Source organism: Callithrix jacchus, chromosome 6, assembly GCF_049354715.1.
Source record: "Callithrix jacchus isolate 240 chromosome 6, calJac240_pri, whole genome shotgun sequence".
Taxonomy (NCBI): Eukaryota; Metazoa; Chordata; class Mammalia; order Primates; family Cebidae; genus Callithrix; species Callithrix jacchus.
Window position 1 is genome coordinate 57,197,269 of NC_133507.1, and position 11,935 is coordinate 57,209,203.

General features: G+C 42.8%; 1 long non-coding RNA gene across 2 annotated transcripts in view; it reads right to left on the reverse strand.

Moving 5' to 3' along the window:
- LOC118154559 (uncharacterized) overlaps window positions 1-11,935 on the reverse strand; it is a 220,356-nt gene that overhangs the window by 17,826 nt on the left and 190,595 nt on the right. The window contains exon 1 of one of the 2 annotated variants that reach the window (XR_004744588.3): window positions 11,725-11,846. The exons of the other annotated variant lie outside the window; for it this stretch is intronic. This is a non-coding gene — a long non-coding RNA (uncharacterized LOC118154559). Of the gene's footprint in view, window positions 1-11,724; window positions 11,847-11,935 lie in introns of those variants that run through there. 2 annotated transcript variants of the gene reach the window in all.

Genomic DNA, 11,935 nt, shown 5'->3' on the forward strand with positions numbered 1-11,935 from the left:
CTGAATATGAGAAGGATCCTGATTTTTCCATCTCTGTATCTTCAGTGTCTTCTACAGTGCCTAGCATATAGTAGGTATGCAATAAATGTGTTGAGTGCATGCAACATGGTACTTAATTCTAAAAATAAGGCTTTCAGACAAGTCACAAAGCCTATTCATTTTTTTTTTCTTTTTGAGACAGGGTCTCACTCTGTTGACAGGCAGGTCACTGCAGCCTCAAACTCCTGGGCTCAGTCTGTCATCTTGCCTCAGCCTCCTGAGCAGCTAAGACTATAAGAGCATGCCATCACACCCAGTTTTTTCTTTCTTTCTTTTTTTTTAATAGAGACGAGGTCTCACTATGGTGCCCAAGTTGGTCTTGAACTCCTGTGCTCAAGCAATACTCCCGCTTCGGCCTCCCAAAATTGTGAGCCACCACATTTTGCCAAGGTTCTCTGATTTTTATAAGATTTAAAAATATGTCTCCCCAGCTCATGCCATAGAGATAGGAAGTACACATAATAATATGTGACAATAAAATTGAAAGGGTTTTAGATTGTAAAGTAGGCCAGGCGTAGTGGTTCACACTTGTAATCCCGGCAGTTGGGAGGCCAAAGCCAGAGATCACTTGAGCCCAGGAGTTCAAAATCAGCATGGGAAAAACGGTGAGAACCTGTTTCTACAACAAATTTCAAAATTAGCAGGGCATTGGTGATGTGTACCTGTAGCCTCAGATACTTGGGAGACTGAGGTGGGGACCTGTTTGAGCCCAGGAGTTCAAGGCTGCAGGGAGCCAGGATCAGGCCACCGCACTCTAGCCTGGGCAACAGAGCAAGACTCTGTCTCAAAGATAAATAGACAAATAAATAAATAATAAATTGTGAAGTGTTGAAGACATAAGAAATTTCCATTATGATAATCATTGTATCAAATAATACTAACAAACCCCATCTGAGGTCCTAAGTGTCCCGATGACCTAGAGATCCCTTCCTCTTTAGCATTTAAAGATTTAGAAGTAGAAAATTCCTGAGAAATATACCTATGAATGTTGCCCTAAATAAAAAGTTTTTTATTTAGCCCAGGAGTCTAAATAAAAAAATTGTTCCAGGCCAGAGGCAGTGTCTCATGCTTATAATCCCAGCACTTTGGGAGGCCAAGGCAGGAGGATCACTTGAGCTCAGGAGTTTGAGAGCAGCCTGGGAAACAGGGCAAAACCCTGTCTCTACAAAAAATACAAAAATTAGCCAGGCATGGTAGGAGGATACTTGAGCCTGGGAAGTTGAGGCTGCCATGAGCCATGATTGCGCCACTGCACTCCAGCTTAGGCAACAAAGCGACACCGTTTCAAAGGAAAAAGGAAAGCAACTTTTCTAAGGAATCACTATCATTTGGAATGTTTTAAGATGAGCTTTTCAAAGACAGACTCCACAAATCGATTCATGAACTGTTAACTGAGTACCTATGTGTGCCAGGCACTCGATCTACAAATACGATTTAAGACCAGGTGCCTACCTCTGAGGACTCTGCTGTCTAGGAAGGACACATGATCCGATCATTCCTATACAAGATGGAAAGTGGTAAGTAAAGATATGCCCACTGTGTTCAGACCACGGAGAAGGGAGCCAATTTGGAGACCTGTGAATTTTGCAATAGCAGTAGAGATTGGCCTAGGACAAACGGTGCATTTTGAAGTTCTTTTCTGGGCATCTGTGGTTCAGAGACACCAGGATTCCTATGCCCACTGCAGCACATTCTGAGAAGGCACAACTATTGCTATTGCAAGCCATGTTTAAGAGGCCAGCAAGAGGAATCCCTTCCTGGGCATGCTCTGGAGCTGCTGGCTTGGGCGGACACTCCATCCCAATACCCAGCACATAGTCATCTTTGCTCAAACAAAGCCAGCACTGTACCCAACTGCCACGGGCTTCCCAGCAGCCCCAAAGCTCCCACCACTGGGTCTATAAATAATAACTGAATGCCGTCCACCTCACCTTGAAAATGCTCACCACTCTCCGTGCCCTGAGGGAGGAGCATTATCCTGTTGTTTCTGATTATTTCCTTCCTTCAAGCCCAGGCCTGTGCACACGCTGGTCATTATGGATGTGTCTGCTTTTCAAGAGGATGGTGCTACTCTTTGTACTTAGATCATTATTTTTAAATAAATGAGGTGCTGTGGCAAGTGAAACAATAGTGCCTGTTCTAAATGATAACCCTTTGTTCACCTCGTGCAGCTGGATACTCCACGCCAGGAAGAAACGCGAGGGGACCAGTAAAGGGAACCCTAAGGTTTTGAGCCAAGAGTCACTTCCCTTTTAAGAAAAGAATCTTTCAGCTTGCATAGCTGCTGTGATAGGTTTTCCTCTAAGGGCTAGCTGCAGACCCCTGAGCAGGTGGGACTTTTTGGAGATAGCTCCTGTGATAAACTCTCTTCAGGGAATTCATGCATTTTCCCAAGTTAGGCTCCTTTGTTTTCAGCTAATCCCCTCAAGTAACCTTCACCTTCTGCTGTGGAGGGCTCAGGGAACTTGAAAGTCCTCTCCCTCATCTCTCCCAGCACCTGGTACTGCTGGTCCCAGGAAGAAACGCCAGGAAGAGGCTGGGCTGGAGAGGAGGAGGAGGAGGAGAAGGAGGAAGGCTTGGCAGATCTCTCTGGCACTGGGCCAAACACACTAGATACAGAGAGTAATAAGCCACCTTTGTAAACAGAGTAGAGCCCAGAAAGAAATTCCGCAGCCTCAAAGTGCTTGTTGAAGTGGAACAGGCAGAGGAAGGAAATACCAGGAGGCAGTAGCTGATAAAATGGAGCTCTGTGGAAGAGTCGCCAGATTTGTCATACGGAAAAAGTGAGAACTTCTAAAAAAAAAAAAATAGAATTGCAGCCAGGTGTGATGGCTCATGCCTATAATCCCAGCACTTTGGGAGGATAGCTTGAGGTCAGGCATTCAAGACCAGCCTGGGCAACATGGGAGATCTCGTCTGTAAAAAAATTAAAATTAAAAAATCAGCAGGGTATGGTGGTACACACCTCTAATCCCAGCTTCTCGGGAGGCCAAGACAGAAGGATCACTTGAGCCCAGGAGTCAGAGGCTGCAATGCGCTCTGATCACGTTGCTGCACTCCAGCCTGTGTGACAGCACAAGACTCTATCTCCTAAAAAAAAATTGTTCTACAATTCTGAACATTTGGCCAGCACAGGTATTAGTGATTTTTGTAATTAATGGAATTTAAAAAATAATAACAATATATTGATTTCTCTGTCATTAAAATATATTTCGAAGTTTCAAAACTGTATAATGAAAAAATCAAAATCATCAACAATCCAGCCATCCAAGAGCAACACAGCAACATTTGGTACACCACCTCCTTGTTTGTTTGTATGAGGTTTTCGTACAAAAGACTTAGATGATTGTTGATTATAGTCACCTGTCTTATCCATCGTTCTCACAGTATTGATTGATGGCCTGCCACGTGTTGCCAATACAGCAATGAACGAAGTTCCTGTCCTAGGGAGCTGCACTCCTCATGGGAAGATAGAGGATAAATGAACATGAGTGTATATCATGTGCCAGGCAGCAATAAACAGTATAGAGAAAAATAAGGCAGGGTAAAGGGCCTGGAGCACGGGGTACAGCAGGTTGGGTGAGGCGGGGTACTGTCTTTATTTGGACTAGTTAGGGACCATCTTGCTGATAAAGTGAGATGCAAACAGACACTGAAGAAACTGAAGGAGCAGCTGTGCAGTAGCTCAGGGCACTGTTTCAGACAGAGGGGACCAGCAAGAGCAGAGTCCCAGGGCTGCCAAGACTGGACATGTTGGAGAAACAGTCAGGAGTCCAGGGTGGCTAGAGTGGTGTGAATAAGGGGCAACGTGATTGGAAATGGTGTCCGAGCTGTGGGTTGGAGGGACTCAGATCACAGAAGGCCCTGAATATTCTGCTTTGTTGCACTTATTGTTATATCGTGAGCATTTCCCTACTTCAATACATTTTCTTCAAAAGTGTAAAAAAGAAAAATTTTTTTTGAGACCAAGTTTCACTCTTGTTGCCCAGGCTGGAGTGCAATGCTGCGATATCGGCTCACTGCAGCCTCAGCCTCAGCCTCCCAGGTTCAAGCCATTCTCCTGCCTCAGCCTCCTGTGTAGCTGGGATTACAGGCATGCACCACCATACCCATTTAATTTTGTATTTTTAGTAGAGACAGGGTTTCTCCATGTTGATCAGGCTGGTCTCAAACTCCCAACCTCAGGTGATCTGCCCTCCTCGGCCTCCCAAAGTGCTGGGATTACCGGCGTGAGCCACCACACCCAACCCAAAAGCATAAATTTTTAATGGCAGCATGAAAGTCTACCATTTGGAACTGCAGCTAGTCTCATACACTGGAGGAAGAGGACACCAGATTTGGTGGACAACTGCCAATACTGGTTGTGCTGTGCCCCCTCAAGTAGAAAATGTCAGAAGAAGGCCAATCACTTAAAAAAGGATACGTCCAATCATACACGTACACAAGTCCTGAAATGCTATTTCTCCCCCTTCACGTCACTGTTGCTCTTAAGGTCATGATGCACTAGACCGTTTCCTTTACTCTTGGGAGGTGGTGGAAGATTCGTAATGACCAACCCAAGCTAGTAAGAACAGCCACTGATCTTTGCATTTGAAGACAATGCTACTTTTGGTGCTGTGCCACAGTATTGTAGGCTGTGGCTTTAAGCACTAACACTGAAACGTGTTCAAATAAATCCTTTCTATCCAACCAGACTAGACTATCTGCCTCTCTGCCTTCTTGGGTACATGCACTGAGCTACATTAGGTAAAATCAGCTTGTGGTGGGAATGGCAAGTTGTTCACAGATATCTACTCTCCCTTTCTATGGATTATTTCTATGGACTAATCAATAATTTGGATCATGTACTTGCTACTGGTCAACCAGAATAAAGAGTACACATCTCCCATCTTCCTTTGCAGTGAGGCGTAGCCACATGACGAGGTTCTGGCTAACAGGGTGTGAGCAGAAGGGAGGTGTGCACCTCTAAGATGTGCCCTTAATACAAGGATCATGTCCTTCTTCCCTTCCTCTTCTCCCCCTTCTTTTTGCCTAGAATATGGATGTGATGGAGCAGTTTATGTGTAAGGTGACACCCCCTAGGATTGCAGAGCCACAGAGTACAAGGAGCCTAGGTCTCTGACAACTCTAGCAAGCCAAGCTGCAGACTGCCTGGGACTCTGCCGTGAAAGAGAAATAAACCACTATGTTGTAGAGGCCAAGTCTCTGTGACAGCAGCTGAGTGTGGATCTAAATTAATGCAGAGTTTCAGGAACTCAGCCAGGCGCGGTGGCTCACGCCTAGCCCTTTTTAAGTGATTGGCCTTCTCGTGGCATTTTCTACTTGAGGGGGCATAGCACAACCAGTATTGGTAGCTGTCCACCAAATCTGGTCTCTTCTTCCTCCCGGGTACATGACAAGCTGCAATTCCACATGGTGGAATTTCATGCTGCCGTTAAAAATCTACACTTTTGAAGAAAATGTATTTTCTTCAAAATCATACTTTGGGAGGCTGAGGCAGGCAAATCATCTGAGGTCAGGAGTTCAAGACCAGCCTGGTCAACAGGGTAAAACCCTGTCTCTGCTAAAAACACAAAAATTAACTGGGCGTGCTGGCAGGTATCTATAATCCCAGCAACTTGGGAGGCTGAGGCAGCAGAATCGCTTGAACTTGAGAGTTAGAGGTTGCAGTGAGCTGAGATCATGCCATCGCACTCTAGCCTGGGCAACAAAGTGAGACTCCATCCCAAAAAAAAAGAAAAGAAAGAAGAATTTCAGTAGCTCTTCCTGGCATCCGGGCACGTCAGCACAGGGCAGTCACATGGGCATCCTGTCTTGGCTATCCTGTGCACAGCTGCTCCACAGCAGTCACCGCATACGCTGCATACAGCATTAAGGAATTCATTCCTTAGTCCTGCCCAGCATCTGCTATTCATTCCCCAAATGTGTGTGAGCACCTGCCCCCTGTGCCTGGCAGGGGACACAAGGGGGACCTAACAATGAATAAGGCTTTTTCTGAAGAAGACCAGTCAAGTTATAAAGTTTATAAGCTTAAGATTGTGAAGAAATTCAGAGAGCTATGAAATTCTGCTGGAAGGAACTGATGCTAAGCTTGAAAGGTAGCCATGTCTGTCAGGGTCTGTGAACGGACACACATGATCCCAGCTCCACAAGAGGTAACAGTGGCTCTGGAAAAGGACTTCTAAGATGATAGTGTCTTTCACAACCTCCTGAATTGCTTTTCATATAAGGCTCTATACCGTTCAGAAACCCTACCCAAATACAGTGACACAGACTTTGCACTAACATTTTAAAAGGTGATTAAAGCAAGAATGATTTTACTGACTCCTACAAGTTTTCTACCTGCAGTTCCTGTAACCTGGGGGTCCCATGTGCCTGGCTGCCATTACTGCTCTTTCATAGAAGCAGCTGGATGGTGGATCCAGGTTCACCTCCCACAGCCCACCCAACCTCCCTCCAATCAAACTCAATTCTTGCCTGTACCTTAAGCATGCCTTGTGCTTTCCAGCCTGTGTGCTTTTTTTTTTTCTCTTTTTTTCTCTTTTTTTTGAGATGAAGTCTTGCTCTGCCACCCAGGCTGGAGTGCCGTGGTGTGATCTCGGCTCACTGCAACCTCTGCTTCCCAGGCTTAAGCACTTCTTCTGCCTCAGCCTCCCGAGTTGCTGGGGCTACAAGTGCGTGTCACCACACCTGGCTAATTTTTGTAATTTAATAGAGACAGGGTTGCATCATGTTGACCAGGCTGGTCTTGAACGCTTGACCTCTGGTGATCCACCTGCCTTGGCCTTCCAAAGTGCTGGGATTACAGGTGTAATCACAGTGCTAGGATTACTGTGCCCAACCCAGCCTGTGTGCTTTTGTTTAAACAGTTCCTTGCCCCTGGAAAACTTCCCCCAGACTGCCTGATGGGCTCTCAAATATCACGAGGACCTTCCTGATCCCCTGAGCAGAACGTGTCCTCACACACACACATCCCAAACTCCACAGCTCCTTTTCCTCTCTCAAACTCCTCAATGGCTCTGCCTTACTCCTGACCAGATTGTAAGTCCCTGGATCAGTGACTGGGTCCCTGTGAGTTACTCACTTGCCACAGCGCTTTGCATATGGGAGATGCTTAATAAATACTGATTAGATTTGATTAGGTTCCATTCTCTTTCCATGGCATGGTCACCCAGTAAAAGGGCACAACAGGAGAAGCCAGGGCATGGAGAGGACCTGCTCACCTTGGCAGTATGACATTGGTTTCCTTCTGAAATCAAATACTAATGATAATTTCTGCTTTCTAAGGCTTTGGGGAAGAATATTATAAATGCTAGCTCTCCATACAGTCTATAATTCACTAGCCAGATGTGTGATCTTGATAAAGTGAATGGAAATACTATACTATCTGCATAGTATGAATATATAGTATATATGACAGTATACATACTATTTTATATATACTATATAATATATACTGTATATGTTCACTATACTATCTGCATATATCTTTCATTGTATGAACATTGAAATACTAGGTTCATACAATGAAAGACTATGCAGATGCTCCTCAACTTATGATGGGGTTACATCTTGATAAACCCATTATTGGGCTGAAAATATCGTAAGTCAAGAGTGCATTTTCAACTTACAATAGTCTCAATTTATAATGGGTGTATCTGGATGTAACTTCATCGTAAGTCAAGGAACATACTGAATGTATATTGCCTTCATACCATCCTAACGTAAAAAATCCAAAGTCAAACCACTGTAAGGTGGGGACCACCTGTAGAGTCAGTAAAATAAATGAGTTAGTTTGTAGTCCCAGATACTTGGGAGGTTGACACAGGAGGACTGCTTCAGCTCAGGAGTTTGAGGCTGCAGTGAGCTATGATTGCCCTGCTGCACTCCAGCCTGGGCTACGGAGTAAGACCTTGTCTTTGAAAGATAAAAATATAAATAAAAAATACATCAGAGCTATGCAGATTAGCACAGATGGATCCCACAGATACAGTTCTGAATAAAGAGTAGGTTGCAAAAGAATCATACAGGATGATGCCATACAGAAAGTTTCAAAATATGCCAAATAACACCACATGTATTTAGAGATACATAAACTTGTAATGGAAGCATGAACAAAAGCAGCCTAAACACAAAATTTGGAACATGGTTTCCTAAGGATAAAGGGAAGAAGGAAGAGAGATATGCAATCAGGGCAGATACATGGTCAGGGCAGGGGATCAACCAAATTGATAGTATTTTATTTACTGACCTGGGTGGTGGGTATATATGTATCTATTTTATTTCTTTTATCCTTTGTATCTGTCTTAAAACATTTCATGATACGTTTTAAAGCCTTATTTTAAGAAAAAGGATTTGGATAAAGGAAATGTGATATACTTATATGATGGAACATTATTCTGCCATAAAAAGGAGAAATTCTATGATTTGTAACAACAAAGATGAGTCTGGAAGGCACTATGCTACATGAAATAAGTCAGAGAAAGACAAATACTGTATGATCTCATTTATATGTATAATCCAAAAATGTCAAACTCACAGAGAACTCATAGACAGAAGGTGGGGGGCATTGGGAGATGTTGATCAAAGGGTACAAACTCTCAGTTATAAGATGAATATATTCTGAGGACCTCATGTATAGCATTGTGACTATAATTAATAATATTGTATCAAACAAATCTATGCACATAAACCAGTCAACCTGGAAGAAATTGATAAATTACTAGACACTTGCACCCTCCCAAGCCTAAACCAGGAAGAAGGTGAAACCCTGAATAGACCAATAACAAGGGCTGAAATTGACGCAGCAATTAATAGCCCACCAACCAAAAAAGGCCCAGGTCCAGATTGGTTCACAGCTGAATTCTACCAGACATCAGACATACAAAGAGGAGCTGGTACCACTCCTTCTGAAACTATTCCAAACAATCCAAAAAGAGGGAATCCTTCCAAAACGATTTTATGATACCAACATCATCCTGATACCAAAACCTGGCAGAGACTCAAAAGAAAAGAAAACATCAAGCCAATATCCATGATGAACATAGATGCAAAGATCTTCAATAAAATACTGGCAAACTGATTGCAACAGCACATCAAAAAGCTTATCCATCACGATCAAGCAGGCTTCATCCCAGGCAGGGAAGGCTGATTCAACATATGCAAATGTATAAATGTAATCCACTACATAAACAGAACCAAAGACAAAAAACACGATTATCTCAACAGATAGGCAGAGAAGGCCTTCAACAAAATTCAACAGCCCTTTATACTAAAAACTCTCAATAAACTAGGTATTGACGGAAGGTAATTCAAAATAATAAAAGCTATTTATGACAAACCTACAGCCAATATCATACTAAATGGGCAAAAACTGGAAGCATTCCCTTTGAAATCTGGCACTAGATAAGGATGCCCTCTCTCACCACTCCTATTCAACATAGTATTGGAAATTCTAGCCAGAGCAATGAGGCAAGAAAAAGAAATAAAGTGTATTCAATTAGGAAAGGAGGAAGTCAAATTGTCTCTATTTGCAGATGACATGATTGTATAGCTAGAAGACCCCATCATCTCAGCCCAAAATCTCCTGAAACTGATAAGCGACTTCAGCAAAGTCTCAGGATATAAAATCAATGTGCACAAATCACAAGCATTCCTCTACACCAATAACAGACTTAAAGAGAGCCAAATCAAGAACAAACTGCCATTCACAATTGCTACAAAGAGAACAAAATACCTAGGAATACAACTAACAAAGGATGTGAAGGACCTCTTCAAGGAGAACTACAAACCACTGCTTAAGGAAATAAGAGAGAACACAGATGGAAAAACATTCCATGCTCATGGTTAGGAAGAATCAACATTGTGAAAATGGCCATACTGCCCAAAGTAATTTACAGATTCAACACTATCCCCATCAAGCTACCTGTGACCCTCATCACAGAACTGGAAAAAAATCACCTTAAACTTCATATGGAACCAAAAGAGAGCCCATATAGCCAAGATAATTCTAAGCAAAAAGAACAAAGTTGGAGACATCATGCTACCTGCCTTCAAACTATACTACAAGGCTACAGTAATCAAAACCATGTGGTCTGGTACCAAAACAGAGATATAGACCAACGATACAGTACAGAGGCCTCGGAGGTGACGCCACACATCTACAATCTGATCTTTGACAAACCTGACAAAAACAAGAAACGGGGAAAGTATTCCCTGTTTAATAAAGGGTGTTGGGAAAACTGGCTAGCCATGTGCAGAAAGCAGAAACTGGACTCCTTCCTGACACCTCACAGTAAAATTAACTCCAGATGGATTAAAGGCTCATACATAAGACCTAACACCATAAAAACCCTAGAAGAAAACCTAGGCAAAACCATTCAGGACATAGGCATAGGCAAGGACTTCATGACTAAAACACCAAAAGCATTGGCAACAAAAGCCAAAATAGACAAATGAGATCTAATTCAACTCCAGAGCTTCTGCCCAGCAAAAGAAACAATCATTAGAGTGAACTGGCAACCAACAGAATGAGGAAAAAATTTTGCAATCTACCCATTTGACAAAGGGCTTATATCCTGAATCTAAAAGAACTAAAACAGATTTACAAGAAAAAAACAAACAACCCCATTCAATAGTAGGTGAAAGATATGAACAGACACTTTTCAAAAGAAGACATTTATGAGGCCAACAAACATATGAAAAAATGCTCATCATCACTGGTCATTAGAGAAATATAAATCAAAACCACATTGAGATACCATCTCACGCCAATGGCGATCATTAAAAAATCTGGAGACAATAGATGCTGGAGAGGATGTGGAGAAATAGGAACACTTTTACACTGTTGGTAGGAGTGTAAATTAGTTCAACCATTGTGGAAGACAGTGTGGCGATTCCTCAAGGACCTAGAAATAGAAATTCCATTTGACCCAGCAATCCCATTACTGGGTATATATCCAAAGGATTATAAATCTTTCTATTATAAAGACACATGCATACATATGTTCACTGTGACACTGTTTACAATGGCAAAGACCTGGAACCAACCCAAATGCCCATTGTTGATAGACTGGACAAGGAAAATGTGGCACATATATACCATGGAATATTATGCAGCCATAAACAATGATGAGTTTGTGTCCTTTGCAGGGACATGGATGAATCTGGAAACCATCATTCTCAACAAACAGACACAAGAGCAGAAAATCAAACACCACATGTTCTCACTCATAGGTAGGTGTGGAACAATGAGAACACATGGACACAGGGTGGGGAGCATCACACACCAGGGTCTGTAGGGGGGGGAATGGGGAGGGACAGAAGGGGGTAGGGAGGTTGGGGAGGGATAACATGGGGCGAAATGCCAGATATAGGTGATAGAGGGGATGGAGGCAGCAAACCACATTGCCATGTATGTACCTACGCAACAATCCTGCATGTTTTACACATGTACCCCAGAACCTAAAGTGCAGTGAAATATATATATTGTATTGAATACTTGAAATTTGCTAAGAGAGTTGCTCTTAAATGTTTTCACCACACACACACACACACGAATAATAACTATGTGAATGATATATGGGCTAACTAACTTGACTGTAGTAATCATTTCAAAATATATATACTTATCAAGTCATCACATTATACACCTTAAATAGACACAATTTTGTTTGGTAATTATACCTCAATGAAACCGGAAGAAAAAGAAAGGGAAGGGGTTATGGTAGTTAGCCTCCAAGATAGTGCTGGTGATCCTGGCCTCACACTTGCACCTGTGTAGTTCCCTCCCGCATCATACCAGGGCTGCCTGAACAAGAGAAGGCTGCTTAAGTATGTGACATCCAACACTGGGTCATAAAAGACATTGCAGCTTCTGCCTTGTTCTCTTACATCA